Below are 20,673 nucleotides of genomic sequence, written 5' to 3'. Positions count from 1 at the left end.
CGAAGAGTATGTTGTTGTTGAGTGGGTAGATGTGCGTGCGTGCGGGTGTCGTCGCTGCACCTTCTTAGAGGTGAGGTACTCCATGCCGCGTGCCACCTGGCAGGCGAAGGCCACCAGCTGCAGCATGGAGAGCGTTTCGCCCTTCACCTCGTCGCCACCACCACCGCCACCACCGCCACCACCGCCCCACCACCCCCCCCCACCCCACCGCCACCCCGCCGGCTCCGTAGCCGCCACGCACCGTGCACTCTGCGCCGGGCGTGCGGTGTGCACGCAGGAAGTCGCGCAGATTCCCCTTGGCCGCAAACTCAACGATCACGAGCAGGGGGCCTGGGGGAGTTGGGGGGGAGGGGCACGATGAGATGTTAACTACCTCGCCTGGTCTACAGGAGGTCGCGAGTTCAATTCCAACTCTGACGATGCCTGCTGCTGTATATTTGGAGTCTGTGTGTCTCTCCCATCATCATCACGGTGGCTATGAGATGTTAACTACCTCGCCTGGTACGCAGGAGGTCGTGCGTTCGATCCAGATGGATTTTATTTCCTCCGTGTCCTACGGTTTCCCCTTTTCACATTTGGAATCGACGTCGCTACTAATGTCCACCAGAATCATCCGTGATGGCCAGGTGGCTTCCAGAAAAAGAGCAACGCAGCTCGAGGGGAAGGGGGGTCTTGCCTGACGACATACAAACTGTGAGCAGCTGCGGGCAAGTCGCCTTCAACAGCAAAACGTCACTGGGGCTGCCGCTGTCAAGCAAAGCGGCTTGAGCTGCCGTGAGTGGCGGCGGCGGCGGCCAGGGGTCGCTTCTGAAGAGGAGCCGCACAGGCAGCGGAGCGGAGGCCTCGCCTGCTGCTCGAGTTGTCTACAAGTTCGTGTTGGTTTCATTGGCTTCGAAATAGAGAGGGGGACGGGGGAGGTGCAATGATCACAATCCCGGTTCTTTAGAAGCCGAGTCACCAAGAAGACGACCCAACTCTCGGCTTTGCCAAAATCACTCGCGAAGCCAAATTAGTCCACAAGGTGAAGAGTTCATCGCCATGACGTGGGAGGGGGGCTGCTCACCCCCCCGCTCACCACCCCCCCACACTCACCACCCACACTCACCACCCCACGCTCACCACCACCCCCCCCCACGCTCACCACCCACACTCACCACCCCCCGCTCACCACCCCCCGCACTCACCACCCACGCTCACCACCCACACTCACCACCCACACTCACCACCCGACCGCTCACCACCCCCCCCACACTCACCACCCCCCCACACTCACCACCCACACTCACCACCCCCCCCCCCACGCTCACACACCACACTCACCACCCACACTCACCACCCACACTCACCAACCCCCCCACCCACACCACCCACACTCACCCCCCCCACACTCACCCCCCCCCCCCACGCTCACCACCCCCCCACACTCACCACCCACCCCCCCACACTCACCCCCCCCCACGCTCACCGCCCCGTGTGCATGCGCCCAGCAGGTTCACCAGTGGCTGTGCCGTCCCATCTTCTTGAGGGTCTCCAGCTCCGCGTGGAGGTCGTGGGTCTCCGCTTCCGTGGCGTGCGCTGGGCTCGCATGCCGCACGTCCGGACCCAAATTAAAAACAAACTCTTCTAGCGGTAAAGTCACCACGTAGAATGCAAATAATAAAATAATGAAACATAATAAAATAATAAAACATAATTTAGTAATACAAATAAAACATAATAAAATGCAATTCTCACGACGTTTCGGCCACCTCAGGTGGAAGAACAGGTCTGTCTTTCCGACAGACCTGTTCTTCACCTGAGGACGGCTGCTTGCTTGTGGCCGAAACGTCGTGAGAATTGTATTTCATTGTTTTATTTTTATTCTTTCATTATTTCCCTTCTACGTGACTTTACCGAAAGAACCAAGAAGATGAATCCCTGCAGTCACGAAATCTTTACATCGAAATGTAAACTTGTAGCGATCGCCCCACAAACTCCTAGTTCTAGACCCCGCGGGCGTCACCCTTCAGCATCTTGACGGCGACGCGGACGCTGCGATGAGCCGTGACGGCTCCATGCCCAGCGCCTCGGCCAGCAGCACGCGGCCAAAACAACCCTCACCCAGCTGCTCACCCAGAGTCAGCCTGCACACACAGACACACACACAGACACACACAGACACACAGACACACACAGACACACAGATACACACACACACAGACACAGATACACAGAAACACAGACACACACAGACACACACACACAGATACACAGACACAGACACGCGCACAGACACAGAGACACGCGCACAGACAGAGACACACAGACACAGAGACACGCGTGCAGACACAGAGACACGCACAGACACGCACAGACACAGAGACACAAACACAGACACACAGAGACACACAGACAGAGATGCGCGCAGACACAGACAGACACAGAGACATAAAGACACAAGCACAGACATAGAGACACACAGACAGAGACACACGCACACAGAGACATGCACAGACACAGAGACAGACACAGAGACAGACACACAGACACACACACAGACACAGAGACCGCACAGACACACACAAACAAGATAACCCCCGTGTAGCCTTAACAGACTGTAGGGGCAAGTTGCTGTTAGCGAGCACCTATGAAGGCCGGAACGGAACCAGGGGGTGGGTGCCAGCACCACGCCCGACCGCCTTTGTCTCCCCTGTGGCGATGTTTACACCGCACCAGGTACTCATTTAAGGCTGAGTCGGACCTAGGGGAGGCCCAGGACCGGTTCAGATAATCGTCACTGGTGTTGGCCGTGAGCGGGACGAACTCTGGTCGCCGGTTCGTAGCGCAGCGTAGCGCTAACCACTACGCCATCACCTCCACACACAGACACACACCTTATACCCAGACACACACATATAAACAGACACACAGACATATACACAGACACATAGATATATACACAGACACACATATTACACAGACACACACACATATAACAGACACACAAACATATACACAGACACACAGACATATACACACAACAACGACGACAACAACGATGATAACAACAACGATGATGACGACAACAACAACGATGATGACGACAACAACAACGATGATGACGACAACAACAACGACGACAACAACAACGATGATGACGAACCGTTCCCGAGGGAACTCCCAGCGGTCGCACGGCCCCGTCACCCCCGACAGCTCCACGCCGCTCAGCGCAGACAGCACCTGGGCGGCACCACACAACCACCAACCACCATCATCACCACCACCACCACCTCCACCACCACAACCACCACCGCTACCACCGCCACCTCCACCACCACCGCTACCACCACCGCTAACACCACCACCACCTTCACCACCTCCACCACCACCTCCACCACCTCCGCCACCACCTCCACTACCACCAGCATCTCCACCACCACCACCTCAACTGCACCTGCATCTCCCCCTCTCCGCTCGTCGACCCTCTCCTCCTCCGCGTGAGGCCGGTGACAGCACCGATGGTGATCAGCAGCAGGAGGGCGGCGGCGCAAGAACCGCCGCCCACTCTCACGGGAGCAGCCAGGGCGGTGTCCACTGTCACAGGGAGACAGGCGAGGTAGTCAACATCTCATAGCCACCGTGATGATGAGAGAGAGAGAGAGACACGCAGACTCCAAATATACAGCAGCAGCAGGCATCGTCAGGGTCGGGATCGAACCCACGACCTCCTGCAGACCAGGCGAGGTAGTTAACATCTCATAGCCACCGTGATGATGATGAGAGAGAGAGACGCAAACTCCAAATATACAGCAGCAGCAGGCATCGTCAGGATCGGGATCGAACCCACGACCTCCTGCAGAGGCAGGCGAGGCAGTCGACATCTTACCAGCCGCGTCTCTTGCGGCACGACGAGGAGCCATGCAGAGCGGTGAGCGAATCCCGCGGCGTTGCCCGCCAGGCAGGTGTAGCGGCCCGAGTCGTCCGTAGCTGACGTTGCGCAGGTACAGCACGTCCGTCTCCACGTCCGTCACCTCCACGCCCACCGTCTTGAGGCGACACGGCGGGCGGCGCGGAGAGAGCGAGCGAATCAGCATCTTGTTTGTATACCCACGACGCAGGCTGCTGTGCGGGGTAGGGGTGATTTGGGTTGGAGCGTCGCATGTAAGCGTTGTGTCGTCGAACTCGCCACCACCCGACATGGCCAACGAGTAAGATTCAGTGTCACGTGAACAAGTTTCAACGTTATTATTTATTTATTAGGTACCAGCAGTAAGTACCCGCGAAGCGTGGCTTCTGAGTCCTGTTGTTTAGAGGGTGACGTCAGCCTCCGCTGAGTTGGGGTGGGTGGGTGAGTGAGTGAGTGGGTGAGTAGATGGGTGAGTGAGTGGTTGGGGTGAGTGGGTGGGTGGGTGAGTGAGTGGGGTGGTGAGTGGATGGGTGAGTGAGTGGTTGGGTGGGTGGGTGGAGTAGTGGGTGGGTGACGGGGGGTGATGAGTGTGGGTGAGTGGGGGGTGGGTGGGAGTAGTGGGTGGGGATGGGTGGGTGAGTGAAGTGGGTGGGTTGACGTGGGTGGGTTGATTAGTGGTTGGGTGAGTGGTGGGTGTGGGTGAATGAGTGGTGGTGGGTGGGTGAATGAGTGGGTGGGTGAATGAGTGGTGGGTGAATGAGTGGGTGGGTGAATGAGTTGGTGGGTGAATGAGTTGGTGGGTGAATGAGTTGGTGGGTGAATGAGTTGGTGGGTGAGTGAGTGGGTGGGTGAGTGATTGGTGGGTGAGTGGGTGGGTGAGTGAGTGGGTAGGTGAGTGGGTGGGTGAGTGGGTGGGTGAGTGAGTGGGTGGGTGGGTGAGTGGGTGGTGAGTGAGTGGGTGGGTGAGTGAGTGGGTGAGTAGGTGAGTAGGTAAGTGGGGTGAGTGAGTGAGTGGGTGGTGAGTGAGTGGGTGGGTGAGTGAGTGGGTGAGTTGGTGGGTGGGTGAGTGGGTGGGTGAGTGAGTGAGTGTGTGAGTGGGTGAGTGAGTGAGTGAGTTAGTGGGTGAGTGGGTGGGTGGGTGAGTGGGTGAGTTGGTGGGTGAGTAGGTGGGTGAGTGGGTGGTGCCCCCGTGCCTCGCCCGCTCACCGTGAGGACGTGCACGTAGGGTGAGCCATTGGGTGCTTCGAGGCTGCCATTCACCTCCACGTGCTTGAGCCACTGCACGTGGTGGTGCAGCTGCTGCTGACTGCTGCCGCCAGCGCTCTGCAGGACGACGCAGCGGAGCTCCACGTCGCTCCCCTCCGCCGCCGTCACGTTTCGCCGGGAGGCCGTCCTGCAGCGACGGCCGCTGAGGCTGGCCACGCTCTGCACGCCGGGAGGGGCGGGAGGGGGGAGGGGGGAGAGGCAAAAAAAATTACGAAATGATGAACGAAGCAAAGTGCCGACTACACCGAGCACTTCTTGTTTCCACTGATCGTAGAAAAAAAAGAGAAAAAAAAAGGGGAGGGGGGGGAGATGATAGGGAGAGGGAGATGGAGGGGTGAGAGGGAGGGGGAGAGGGAGGGGGGAGAGTGGAGGGGGGGAGAGTGGAGGGGGGGTCCACCACCAATGACGACGAGCTGGTACGAGTGCTGGATGGAGCCGTGCTGGTTGCTGACCACACAGCTGTAGTTGCCCGCGTCAGAGGGCACCACGCTGTCCAGCACGAGCGTCCAGTCCTTGATCCTCAGCTTCAACAGCACAACAACAACAACAACATTACACACACACACATCGCCATTGTCTTACACACTGCTTGGTCCACACCAAAGTGTCGGACCAGACAATGTCACTCCCAGGACCATGTCTAGCAGCTCGTGGCTGCTTCCTGGACGGCGTGACAAATATAACAAGAGGCCGTCCACCCTTTCACCCGGCCATCAAACAGTTTGTACTATGAGACATCTCCTTTGCCAGTGGCAAAATAAAGTAATAGGTTTTTACCCTTTCAACTGGTACAAAAACTGACACCTTTATACAGGCATCATGTTTGCAATAATACACAACACAAGCAGTCAAAATGCAAACAAAAAGGAACAACTCTGATGATGATAATGATATGCACTGTCCTTGAAGTTGATTGGTCCACACCCGAAACAGCTTTTCTTAGAGCCCAGTGTTGTATATGTTGGTTATCAAAATTTGTTATGTTGTATGCGTGCGTGGGTGAAATTATTATGTTGTATATGTGGGTTATGAATATTCAGTGAAAATAATAATAATTAAATGAAATTTGGCCAAATGTGTAATTATCCGGAAATATGTTAATTTATGTAATTACGCACATTTTAATTATGCCAATTCGAGAGGTAATCGTATTAATTATGCGAGTGGGTGTAATTATGATAATGCAAGTCGTTATGATAACCAGACCCCGCCTCGGTGATGAGGGTGGGTTATCGATCGGAATAAGGCAATTAATCGTATGCAGTTATGCAGGTGTGGTGTAAGTATGCAAGATTAACTTAGATTAACTCGGCATCGTTGTCTAGGTTCGTCTCATTCTCGCTTAAACATTCCCAGAGTGTGTATTCGTGGTTATATTTTAGGTCCCCGGTTCACCCCGTTATCGCTTTAACATTTACTGAGTATGTGTTAGTGTGTTTATTAAGGTCACCAAGTTCAGATCTCAACGCAGAAGCAGATCTTATGCATAGATTTCAGGAAAGAATCACACAACCACTTCTGTATTGATCAATTTATTACTAATTCAACCTTAACTATGATATAGTATGCGAACTCTCAATCCCGGAACGTCAACACGGCATCAATACAGTATCATCAACGATTGTCTGATTTCACTTTGACAACGGCACATGGATCCCGCATAACGCGATGGTTGTTAGTGAGAGAGAGAGTCGTTAAAATATGCAAATACTATGCTAAGAAAACCTTAACGTTAATGAATGATTATACTCAATTTTGTTCACGCAGTACCGCACTCCTTATTGATCATACGCAACCCTTATCACGTTGTTAGCACCTTGGGTCACGGGACAGTTGAATATTCTGTAGAGGATGCGAGTACGTGCGGCGATTATGACTGAAAGATACTTGAAAGATTATACGGCGATAAAAAAAAAACACAATCAAAAACAGTTATTATTCTTAAAGGCACCAATCTCAACAGATACATCGGCAGGTTATCTGACAACAGAACGGCTCGGAGTAAGGGCCTGCGACGGTGCTCCTTTTCCGAAGATCGTTATCTTATACCAAGTTTACTAATTGGGGACCAGATCACCTGATAAGGATCCGGTGGGCCACCACTCCCCACGTGAGCGTGGCTCGGCGGAAGGAGGTGCCAAAAATCAGTTCGTATTGATGGATCTGTTGGGAATTTATGCGATTAAGAGTACAGCCCACTAAATATTAAAGATAAAAATTACGAATACTTTTATAAACGACGGATGGCCATCACTCGGTCTCGTTGTGATGCCTTCCCAGCCACGGATGGCTTATGGGTTCGAGTGTGTTTGAGTGGTAAGAGTTGTCTTGAATAGTCAGTGTTCGGAGTCGATTCTTTATGTCAAACAGACGTCTGGTGGTCGTGTGGTGAGGGGGCGGTGCGCGTCATACGTATCAGTCGCTCCCCTGTCACCGTGGTGACTCGGTTCGGATGCCCGTTGATACGCTGTCGCAGTTCGGAACCCGGTCGGTAGGTGGCGCCCACAACTCGCTCGCAGCGTGCAGTGGTGGGGTCGTCGTGTGCACGGAGCCTCGTCGCCAAAACCGCGACCCTCACCACTCCGGCGGCAGCAGAGACCTCCGACTCGACAGAGGTTAACCCACGCAGGCCGAGTTGAGCTGTCAAGCGGGTCTTGCCCGCCTGCAGAGGAGATGGGGAGCCGCTTGAGTCGAGCCCCAAGAGCCGGCTTTGGCAAGCCGATCGAACTCGGCTGAGTCCCAGACGAGCTGAAGATGAGTCGAGCCGACCCGCTGGTCGCAGCTCGCTCCTGAGTCGACCCGCTGGTCGCACCCCCCACGTGAGCCGACCCGCTGGTCGCACTCCCCCCGTGAGCCGACCCGCTGGTCGCACTCCCCCCGTGAGCCGACCCGCTGGTCGCACTGATTTCCAATGCTCAGGATCCTTTCCTTTATGCCGAAAAATCCCCCTGGATCCCGCCCACAAGGCGGGACTTCTTTCGATTTTTGCTGTGTCAGGATCTGTCCGTAGGCAGGTGTGTCCATGTGTGTGTCCGTACGTCCGTATGTCCTTGTGTGCATTACTCACGGTATTCCGTTGTCACACTCCCTCCATAAACCCACGAGCAAACAATCAGATGTTACAAATTGCCTCGAGGTCGTCTCTCTGTCTGGGTGCAATATTATCTCTTGTCTGGCCTTCTTCATGAACCCAAAACACAGACGTTACAAATCGTCTCATAGGCGTCTTTGTTCGGTTGCACCACCTGGAGGGAGGGGCAACACTCTCTCCGACCCGGCGCACAAAGAAATGGTTAAGAAGTTTTAAGTTAACATTTGTCCCTTACTATTTCACAGTTATGATTCTGTATGTAACCTAAGGTCTGTCGTTTCCCATCGTGGTGCTTGACTCAAGTGGAGGTGTTTCCCCGAGCGTATACACACTCCTATCCCGCGCTGCGGGGATACAAAGACGGCCGGGATCTCCCTTTCTCTCCGACCCTGGGTTTAACATCGTTTTTTTTTATTATGTATTTATATTCGACCTGGTGGTGATTCATCCCGTTATCCTGGCTTTTCCATAAGTTTACTTTTGTCTTTCATGCATGTGCTTATTACTATTAATTTATTTCCGATATCTTAGGTTAAGGGGTAAGTTTCTTGATCCTAGGAATTCGTATTCCTTGGTGTCTGCATGGTTATATAAGCGGAATATAGTTTACGGTGAATAGCGTTAACATTGATGTTATGTACGATATTATGTATTGTGATGTCTTTAACTTAACTTGTTTGTCAGGGCTTTACTGACACGAAGTTGCATTCCATAGCCCCGCAGTCTTTGCCCCACCCTATCTCTGCTCGCCGTGGTTGTTGCTGTCCAGCTGATGTCGTTAACTCAAGGTCTCATTAATTTCCGTCACTCCTTGTGTGTGAGGGCGGTTGAACCTTGGAGTCAGTTCTGGTTTTTGTCTGCCTGCTTCTTCTTGTGTCCCCTGACCCCGGGAGTTATTATTTCTACTTTTTATGGCCTGTCGAAGCCCGACTCGCTGTTGCTGGGCTGGTCGTTCCCGGCTTTTTGCTTACGTTTGCAGTTCGCCGTGCTCTTAATTTCCTTCCCTCTTCAACCTTATCGACTATTCGCTCCTGTCTGGGTGTGATTCAATTTTAACTTAGGAAGGTTCTGATTGTCATATGCTTCGGGTCGAGTTGTATAGAAAGTATTAAAGTATGGAAATAACATTTCATATTGACTTAATGATGGTGATGGTTCAGTAGGCGTAACTTGTGGCCTGGTTAATTGGAGTGGGTGTGAATATCAATAACTTTAGCCTACCCTGTTGTTAAATTCCGACTTTAACGTTACTTTAATAGCAATACAGAATAATTGAGCTTTTTGTCTTAACTAGGCGAACGCGAACTTCTGGTGACCCCCCGCAGCCTTGTTGTTCAGCTGGGTCTGCCTCCTTGAGAGATATACACCACTCTTATTCTTGTCTCACTGTGGCCACCCAACCTTCTGCTCTGGGAGTGTTATTCTTAATTTCAGGTCAAAGGCCCCCTCACGTTCAGACGTGCAGGGTTGTTTAAATCAGCTCCCTCCCCTGTGCACGTGTTCCAACTAGCTCGGAATCCCTAAACACACAATCAGTGATGATGCCTGGCTTTCTGTGGTTGTGATTTAGACAAAGGCGCCTCTGTTTTCTTCCATTGCCTTTGAGTCGACACTGCCCTATTATTTGCCCATGTGCTGAGGTCATAGAATTCGTTTTGACTTCAGTAATATTAACATTCAGTATTGGATTAGCAAATGGGCAATGGTTCATTGATGTAGCTCGCAGCCTGGTCTCCAATTTGAGCGAGCGCGAGGATCGATAATTTAGCCTACTCTGTTGTTGAATTTCGAATTTTGACGTTACTTTAAAACCATGCAGGATGGTTGGGCTTTTTGCCTTAACTATGTCTGGCTGACACTCCCACTGTCTCTGCCGCCTGCACGGGTGACATGTGCCCGTTCATCAGGCCTTATCTTTCCTTGAAGCAAGGTTGCAAATTCTGCCATCCTAGCCCTCCTCCAGTTCATCACTTAACAACACCTGGTGTTTTGCAGTTTGCTGCGCTTTTGGTGTGTTTCATTCATTAAAAAAACAAGTGAAAAGATAATATATAAAAATATCATCAAATATTATTAATCTCAATTTTGGAAGAAGGGTTAGTATACAACACAGACCCACAGAGAACCACACAGACCCACACAGACCCATAGAGACCCATACAGACCCACAGAGACCCACAGAGACCCACACAGACCCACAGAGACCCATACAGACCCATACAGACCCACAGAGAACCACACAGACCCACACAGACCCATAGAGACCCATACAGACCCACACAGACCCACAGAGACCCATACAGACCCACAGATACCCACAGAGACCCACACAGACCCACAGAGACCCACAGAGACCCATACAGACCCACAGAGACCCACACAGACCCACAGAGACCCATACAGACCCACACAGACCCACAGAGACCCATACAGACCCACAGAGACCCATACAGACCCACAGAGACCCACACAGACCCACAGAGACCCATACAGACCCACAGAGACCCATACAGACCCACAGAGACCCACATAGACCCACACAGACCCACAGAGACCCACACAGACCCATACAGACCCACAGACCCATACAGACCCACAGAGAGGTATACTGGATGTGGTGTGCTGGGTGCAGCAACAATGTCTCTGCCGCCGATCCGGCCACGTGCGGATGGATAAAGAGGCCAATTCAAGTGATTTCAGCAGTAATTCTGACGTCATCTCTCAGGATAAAAATCCGTTCTCGAAAAATTCAACTCTGAATTCAAGACTAATAAATTAACCCGTAAAAACAAAGTTTTTCACTCTAAATCTTTTACATGCGTGGCGGCTAGAGTCCTCTCGTCCTCTGGCTTGAGATGGCTGCCACCTATGGGTCAGATGATTATTCTTAGGTTTTTTCGGTAAAGTCACGTAGGTAAAACATCTAAATTAATTTTTGATTTTTTTTGTTTTATTTTATTTATTTTATTTTTATTTTTATTAATTTTGATGTTTTACCTACGTGACTTTACCGAAAAAACCTAAGAATATGAATCCTTGCAGTCACGAAAGCTTCAAATCTAGGGTCAGATGATTGTCTGCCACCATTAAGCAATTGGTAATTAAATATTTAAAACAATTTCCCTAAACAGTGTAAAATTTTGGAAAACATTTTTCACGACAATTAATTGTCACGCACAACGAGTGTGTGTGCAAAATGTCAGCTCGATTGGATCACGGGAAGTGGGTTAAAAAACGACCGAAAGATTTGCACGGTCGTAAGCAAGCAAGTGAACTTAATATAAAGGATTTAAAATGACTGCTATGGTACCCCGGGGTACCGCCATGAGGTTCATACGACCCGGTGTCCTCCACTGTGGAAGAGCAGACACTCACCACCCTGGGGGTGAGTGGGTGGGTGGGTGATGAGTGGGGTGGGTGAGTGGGTTGATGGGTGAGTTAGCGGGTGATTGATTGAGTGGATCAATTGGTGTATTGGTGCATAGCTGTCAACCCACAGGGTTCACCCCGTATTCTTGCACAGGGAAATTGAGTTTCCATGTCAATACGGCGGGCAGATGTTTCAATACTGGCAAACAAAATAGTCTTTGTGTTTCTCCCTTGTTCAAGTTCAAGTTCATGTATTAGGTATAGCCATGTGAGCCATTCGGCTCTTGAACCGGATGCAACCGCAACAAACAAAAAAAAACATGAACAAAAAACATCTTAAAGTGAATATGTGACTAAGTGCAAACAGAAAATCCAAGAAAAGACAGCAAAATATTGCAGAAAAAAATCACCGTGTACACCAACGCTGTGATGGGACTTTGCAGGATGAACGCTGAGATGTATCATGGGCACGGGGTGACCAATACGGTCTGAATTGGTCAGTCGTAAGGTAGGGCGCTCATGCCGAGTTGGCAGGTTTGGTCGCTGATATGAAATTTTAAGGTCCCCAACCACCATACGTGACACGGCCGGCAGAGTCTTCCGGAAGATGTCCCGTACCACGTCTGAGACAGCCGGTAGAGTCTTCCGGAAGATGTCCCTCGAATCTTGGAGGGCCACGTGAGATTGGAGGTGACAGAAACAGCAACAGCAGCAGCAACAACAACAACCACCACAACAACAACAGCAGCAACAACAGCAGCAGAAACAACAACAACCACCACAACAACAACAACCACAGCAACAGCAGCAGCAGAAACAACAACATCAGTGGCAAGGACGACAAAGACGTCTGGCTGAGTGTGGGGGCCTAGTGGACGTGGGTAGAGCCTGGGGCAGGCCTGTACCAGCGCGGCGTTGTGGTGTATGCGTGGTGTGTAGGCCTCGGCCAGGTAAGGTCATTTACCCTTTTACCGGGTAAAAGGGTCAAGGGTAAAGGTGTTGACATGCCAAGGGGCAAGGTAAAGGGTAGGGTAAAGGAAGCGCCAAGTATTACCCGGTAAATACGGTGCCTTGTTTAGCGCTAGAATCTCCGTGGTGCAGTCCGTGGCCTTCATTTAACAAGTAATATTAAAACAAACTTTTTTAAAAACACGCTTTTATTAAATGTACTCGTAATGGCAGACCTCCACGACTCCAGGAAGTGGCCCCGAAGTTTGCCACGACGTAAGGGGACCGTGGCCAATCACAGCCAACGTGAGTTGAGCGTGGACAATTAGACCCAAGCCGAAACAACATATACAAAATAATGTTTAAAAACATTTTTATGATAGAATATAGTATTGTCATCAGTATGACATAAGTATACCAAGTTTGCAGTCGATACCACATTGGGAAGTGGGTTAAAATTGAGTTACAAGATTTGATACGACAACAACAACAACGACAACAACAACGACAAGCGTGTAAAATTGGAATCATCGAGAGTATTCTACATGAGCAAAGCGCTCTACCTACAGCATTTACCATTATAAACCTTGTTCATGTGTAGTAGTTCCCCAGTAATTACCCTGTAATCAGGTCATTAGTATGGGGTAAGGGTAAAAGGTGGGGTAAAGGTAGGCTCGTTGCGTTTTTACCTTACCTGCTAAAGGGTAAAAGGTAGGGTAGAGTGATTGTATTGTGGTAAGGTAAAAGGTAAGGTAAAGGTAGGCTCGTTGTTTTGACATTTTAACTTTTACCTTACCTTGCTCTTCCGACAGGCTGCGTTGGCTGGGTCGTGTATCCCACATGCCCCCAGCCACCACATGCCTAAAAAGCCTTAGTTAGGCCGGATAGAGGGAGATACACTGGGATGGCTTGTGAAAGAGATGCAGTGATGTGGCACAAGAGGATGTAGAGCTGGCTGGCTGGACTTGCTGGTTTGAAGACCGTCCTCTGTGGAGGAGGCTCGTGAAGGACGCTGCTGCTGGGCAGCTTGAGACAGTCTCCCTCCAGCAACAACGGAGTGCAGAGGAGTGACAGCAGCCTGGCACAGGTGGTGGTCCATCTGCCACTTGTCTCAGTGAGCCGATCCATTAGCCCCTGGGTCTGTCCCTTGACCTCCTGCTGCCAGCACGAGGCGTTCGACACTTCACGTGGCCTTCAAGTGCACGTATAGCCTTGACTTAGAGCTTTCGTGACTGCAGGGATTTCATATTCTTTGGGTCTCTCGGTAAAGTCGCGTATCTACGTGACTTTACCGAAAGATCCAAGTGATATGCACGTAGCCTGGCGCAAGCCCCGTGGTGACGTCACCGCCACTCAGTGGCAAATGGCGCTTGTTGTTGATGGTGCTGACGGAGGTGACGGTGTTGGAGGCGATGGCGTTGGTGGCGCTGATGGCGGCGGTGACGGTGTTGGAGGCGATGCTGACGGCGGTGACTGTTGTGACGTTACAGGTTTGCGCCCCGCACGGCCACCGTCACCCGGGAAGGAGAAAAGACCCGCCAAAGATCTCTGATGGAGCGATGGGGGACAGGAGAGCGAGGAGTGAGAAGAGGTCAGGGCAGAGAGGAGGAGCCTCAACTTACGGAAGAGCAAGAAGCGAGAGATGATAGATAGCCAGACGCCCAGAGGGGAGAGTGTGCAGTGAGGTCATCCACCCACCCACTCATCCACCCACCCACTCACCCAGAGGGGAGAGTGTGCAGTGAGGTGGGCTGATGGCGGGAGAGAGCAGCAGAGGCAGGACGCGGACAGGGCCAGGTGGGACAGAGAGGGGGGGGCGAGAAGCAGAGTCGAGGGAGGGGTGGGTAGGGCGGTCGATCTGGCGAGACCGGGGTGGGTAGAGAGAGAGACGTCCCCACCCGTTTGTGCCGTCGCACCGCCTGCACACTCGGTGGCTTACGCCACAGGGCAAGCTTTGAGACAAACGCGGCTTCTACAATATACCCGTGATGTTTCGGTTTGTGCGGGAGAAGTGTTTGCGTCCTCACGGACTGGCGCGTGTGTGACACTCTGTCTAGGAGCGGTGTCGGAGTGCCCGCCGGTGGAAGAGATCGAGTTACAGGGTAGGCAAGAGCGCTGCTCACGGCGGCACATCTGGTGTCGCGTGCCTCGCGTGGCGTCCGCCTCCCACTGTTCACGACCGCTTTGATCGGCCGCTCATCGCACGAGTGGGTGTCAAGATGGCAGAATTAACGCGCAAAAACCTAGACAGATGTGTCGTGAACATTTGATCAATGTTGGACGGGTTTCATCCGGTGGCTCGAGTGCTGAACAGAAATTGTTGTTGACGACGCTGACGGAGGTGACGGTGTCGGAGGTGATGGTGACGGTTGTGACGTTACAGATCTGCTCCACGCGTGGCCACCGTCTCTCGGGAAGGAGAAGAGCCACCAACGCGGTCCGACGGAGCGAGGGGCGACAGGAGAGCGAGGAGCGAGAAGAGGTCAGGGCAGAGAGGAGGAGCCTCAAATAACGGAAGAGCAAGAATGGAGATGTGACAGACGGCAAGACGCCCAGAGGGGAGAGTGTGCAGTGAGGTCATCCACCCACCCACTCATCCACCCACCCACTCACTCATCCACCCACCCACTCATCCACCCACTCACTCATCCACCCACTCACTCATCCACCCACTCATCCACCCACTCACTCATCCACCCACCCACTCACTCATCCACCCACCCACTCATCCACCCACTCACTCATCCACCCACTCACTCATCCACCCACTCATCCACCCACTCACTCATTCACCCACCCACTCACTCATCCACCCACCCACTCATCCACCCACTCACTCATCCACCCACTCACTCATCCACCCACTCATCCACCCACTCACTCATCCACCCACCCACTCATCCAACCACCCACTCATCCACCCACTCACTCATACACCCACCCACTCATCCAACCACCCACTCATCCATTCATTCACTCATCCACCCACCCACTCACTCATCCACCCACTCACTCATCCACCCACCCACCCATCCACCCACTCATCCACCCAGCCACTCATCCACCCACTCACTCATCCACCCACCCACCCATCCACTCACTCATCCACCCAGCCACTCATCCACCCACTCATCCACCCACCCACTCACCCAGAGGGGAGAGTGTGCAGTGAGGTGGGCCGATGGCGGGAGAGAGCAGCAGAGGCAGGACGCGGACAGGGCCAGGTGGGACAGAGAGGGGGGGGCGAGAAGCAGAGTCGAGGGAGGGGTGGGTAGGGCGGTCGATCTGGCGAGACCGGAAGCCGAACGGGGGAGGCACGCCGGGGTGGGTAGAGAGAGAGATGTAGAGAGGAGGGACAGAGAGGCGGGGGGGAGAGGCCCGAGAGATCAGGGCGAAGTCCACATCAAGAATGCCATTGACATTCTAGCGCAGGTGATGTCGGACTTGCCAAGCGGGAGAGGGAGTGAGCGACCGGGAAGGAGAGAGCAGCAGAGGCAGTACGCGGACAGGGCCAGGTGGGAGAGGGAGGGGGCGAGGAGCAGAGTGGCGGGAGGGGCGGGTAGGGCGGTCGATCATCTGGCGAGACGGGAAGCTGACGAGGGGAGACACGCCAGGGCGGGTAGAGAGAGAGAGGTCGGAGCGAGAGACCGAGAGAGGTGGGACAGAGAGAGGAGGGATAGAGAGGCCGGGGAGGTGGGGGGGAGAGGCATGGACGATGGGTGGATGGGGGAAGGCCGGAGAGAGCAGAGGGAGATGCACATAAGAAATGCCATCGGGATGATAGATCGGGTGTTACGGGACTTGCCACGTGGGAGTGAGCGACCGGGAAAGACGACATATTTGTAAGGGGTGGAGTCACATAGAGACCCGTAGATTAGCATCCTTGTCTAGCCACTCACTCGTCCACTCACTCACCAACTCACCCAGCGACTCACCCATTCACTCATCCACCCACCCACTCACCCACCCACTCATCCATTCACTCACTCATCCACCCACCCACTCATCCACCCACCCACTCATCCACCCACCCACTCATCCACCCACTCACTCATCCACCCACCCACTCATCCACCCACCCACTCACTCATCCACCCACTCACTCAGCTACCCCCCCACTCATCCACCCACTCATCCACCCACTCATCCACCCACCCACTCACTCATCCACCCACCCACTCACTCATCCACCCACTCATCCACCCACTCACTCATCCACCCACCCACTCATCCACCCACTCACTCATCCATTCATTCACTCATCCACCCACCCATCATCCACCCACCCACTCATCCACCCACTCATCCACCCACCCACCCACCCATCCACCCACTCATCCACCCAGCCACTCATCCACCCACTCACTCATCCACCCACTCATCCACCCACTCACTCATCCACCCACCCACCCACTCACCCACCCACTCATCCACCCAGCCACTCATCCACCCACTCATCCACCCCCTCACTCATCCACCCACCCACCCACTCACCCACCCACTCATCCACCCACCCACTCATCCATTCACTCACCCAACCATCATTGGAAAGATGTCATGAGCCACTTTGGGCCATGACTTGATTTGTGCAGTCTATGCAAGTGTGAGCTTAGTGCGCGCAAGTGCAACTCAAGTGTCACGGCTCGACAAACAGAAAAATCGAGACGAGGGGAAAGCCTCGTGGCACAGCCCCCGGTTGGTGCGAGCCCTGATATAAAGATGTAAATAGTGAAACCCGTGTTGATGTCCCCACCCACTCACTCAGTCACTCACTCAACCACTCACTCACCCACTCATCCACCCACCCACTCACTCACCCACCCACCCACTCATCCATTCATTCACTCATCCACCCACCCACTCATCCACCCACCCACTCACTCATCAACCCACCCACTCATCCATCCATTCACTCACCCAACCATCATTGGAAAGATGTCATGAGCCACTTTAGGCCAGGACTTGATTTGTGCAGTCTATGCCCTGATATAAAGATGTAAATAGTGAAACCCATTCTAGATTTGAAGCTTTCGTGACTGCAAGGATTCATACTGTTAGTTTTTTCGGTAAAGTCACGTAGGGTAAAAATGAAATTAAAATTAATAAAAAAACAATTTTTTATTAATTTTAATTTCATTTTATTTTGATTAATTCTAATTTCATTTTTTACCTAAAAAAACTAAGAGTATAGTGAAACCCGTGCTGATGTCCCCACCCGTTTGTGCCATCGCACCGCCTGCACACTCGATGGCTTACGCCACTGGGCAAGCTTTGAGACAGACGAGGCTTCGACAATATACCCGTGATCTTCTTGGTTCTTTCGGTAAAGTCACGTAGAAGGGAAAAATAAAATAATAAAAATAAAACATAATAAAATAATTCTCACGACGTTTCGGCCACAACGCAAGCAGCCGTCCTCAGGTGAAGAACAGGTCTGTCGGGGAGACAGCGTCTGAATGAAACACCACCAGGCTTGGAGCGTCTATTTAAGCCGGGTTGGAAGGGGAGAAGGGCGCCTTGACAACCCCCTTCCAACCCAGCTTAAATAGACGCTCCAAGCGTGGTGGTGTTTCATTCAGACGCTGTCTCCCCGACAGACCTGGTCTTCACCTGAGGACGGCTGCTTGTGTTGTGGCCGAAACGTCGTGAGAATTATTTAATGTTTCATTTTTATTATTTTATTATTTCTCTTCTACGTGACTTTACCGAAAGAACCAAAAAGATGAATCCCTGCAGTCACGAAAGTTTTAAATCGAAATATATCCGTGATGCTTTGGTGTTTGTGTCCTCAAGGACTGGCGCGTGTGTGACGCTTTGTCTAGGAGAGGGTACGCAAGTGTGCGCATCTGGTGTCGCACGCCCCGCGTGATGGCCTCCTCCCACTGTTCACGACCGCTTTGATCGGCCGCTCGACGCACGAGTGGTTGTCAAGATGGCAGAATTTACGCGCAAAATCTAGACGGATGTGTCGTGAAATTTTATAAATGCTGGGACGGGTTTTATCTGGCGATTCGAGCGCTGAACAGAAATGTTTATATTCTGAGCGTTTGTATTTTCGCTGCTTAACGTAAGTGTTGTGCGATGTGGCGGATATTTTAATGGGCCATGCAAGTTCAGGGGGGTTGGAATGGGGGTGGGGTGGGGTGGGGGAGAAATACATGAACCCTGGCTGAATGACCAGTGATTTAATACCAATTAATGATCAATCAGGTGGTCTGTCTGGCAACAGTTTTTGTGCCTCTGTTTGATACAGGGGTGGAGTGCCAATCTTATTTGACAGACAACTATTACAGGTTTACCATGTTTAGTGGTTTTCTCCTTGTCACAGGTTGAGTCACAAACCGTAGCTCTCCATAACAAAGGCTCACCCTCTTAAGCCTCACCTTACCATATTAATAAAAAGTGTGCTGTACTCAGCCCTTACCCCCCCCCCCCTTCTCCAACCATTATATATACGGAGTGGTAGCTCCTGTAATCTCTCATTTACGTGATACAGCTGTCGTGGCTGTGACGGTTCCACCTGAAGACGGAAGCTTGTGTTGCCTCCGAAACGTCGTGATTTTTATTTTATTTTACTTTTATTAATTTTAATGTTTTACCTACACAGTGACTTTACCGAAAAAAACCTAAAAATATGTATAGGGGTGGAGTGGTTTTGGCGGCAGCGTGCCTCGTATAAAGTGTCGTGGTGTGGTGACATCGGTGGCTTTAAGCCACAATATCTGAATATTGTCTTGTGTCTATCTGAAACAATCTCATGGTCTCTCTCTCCCTCTGAAACTCACTTTGAGTTGTTGGTCACTGCACTGCCCTTTTGTTTTGGTGTGTCCTGTGACCGTTGTTGTTGTTTTGTGCCTGATGATTGCAGTGAATGTTTGCGGTGTGTTTATGGTGAATTATTCAATGTTTGTTGGGGATCTTTTAAGGCATGCCTTTTTGTTTACAATGGTAATCAGAAATTTAACTGCATAAAGAAAATTTATATAAAACTCCTCTATTGCAATAAAAAAACTCGTTAATATTATGAATGGTAGTTGCGTTGAAACCTTCATATAGTGTTGTTTAAAAGACCGGGAAAATGTATGTTCGTAGAATATTACGTTTGACATGCTGGCTGATTGGCTTACTCGGCTTGACTTTCTCATTGGCTCTCACGGCATCTCTGGTCTTATAGATCCCTTCAAAGCTTCAATTTGACTATTCCTCTCACATTTTGTCTGCTTCTTCTCAATACATCTCCATGTCTCTCATTGCTTTTCTCACTCACTCCATCTCCATGTCTCTCATTGCTTTTCTCACTCACTCCATCTCCATATCTCTCATTGCTTTTCTCACTCACTCCATATCTCTCATTGCTTTTCTCACTCTATACATCTCCATATCTCTCATTGCTTTTCTCACTCCATCTCCATATCTCTCATTGCTTTTCTCACTCCATCTCCATGTCTCTTATTGCTTTTCTCACTCCATACATCTTCATGTCTCTCCACATGTCTTTGCTCATCTCAAAACATCCCCATGTCTCTCTTTCTCTCATTCAATATCTCTCTGCTCATCTCAATACATCCCCAAGCCTCTCTGTTGCTTCTCTTCCTCCGTACAGAGACCCATAACGAGGTCTCTACGCTGTTGCGCCAGTCACGGAACTGGAGGGGCGCTAAGCACCGGGAGCCTCCATTGGAGGACGAAAGGACACGTGACCGGGAGCGGAGAGCTCCGGTCTTGACACATGAGGAGGCGTGGCGCGAGGTGGCGGCCAGGGGATAAAGGGGGGAGCGCCGAGGGGATTCGGGGCTCTTCGTCGGTGTGTAGAGTTCGCTAGAAGTCGTGGTTTCTGTAGCGTGTGAGCTACAGACCCGTTCGCTAGCTCAACTCTCACACACACACATTGAACAGTATAGGACAGCATAGCCACACTTGACAATCGTTCTGCTGCATTTAGTCACCCTGGTCGTGCCAGCGACGATGCCGAGACAGCCACGCGGCGGGCCTTCAAGCGGGGAGCCTTCGGGTGGGGCCGAGCCGTCCGCCATTGGGGCCTCTGCGAGGCTTCCCGCCCTTCCCGACACGGGGCAGGACGCCGCCATCTTGGGTGTGGTCGCGGCCGAACGGC

At 51.9% G+C, this 20,673-nt stretch overlaps 1 pseudogene; it reads right to left on the bottom strand.

Moving 5' to 3' along the window:
• Window positions 1–60: 60 nt before the first annotated feature.
• Window positions 61–20,673, bottom strand: part of LOC133362517 (fibroblast growth factor receptor 3-like) — a 36,933-nt pseudogene continuing 16,320 nt past the window's right edge.

This window comes from Lethenteron reissneri, unplaced genomic scaffold (genome assembly GCF_015708825.2).
Source record: "Lethenteron reissneri isolate LAM-NWPU_2019-01 unplaced genomic scaffold, ASM1570882v1 scaffold_1511, whole genome shotgun sequence".
Classification (NCBI taxonomy): Eukaryota; Metazoa; Chordata; class Hyperoartia; order Petromyzontiformes; family Petromyzontidae; genus Lethenteron; species Lethenteron reissneri.
The sequence above is the reverse complement of the archived record's forward strand: the minus strand, read 5'-3'. Positions and strand labels throughout refer to the sequence as shown.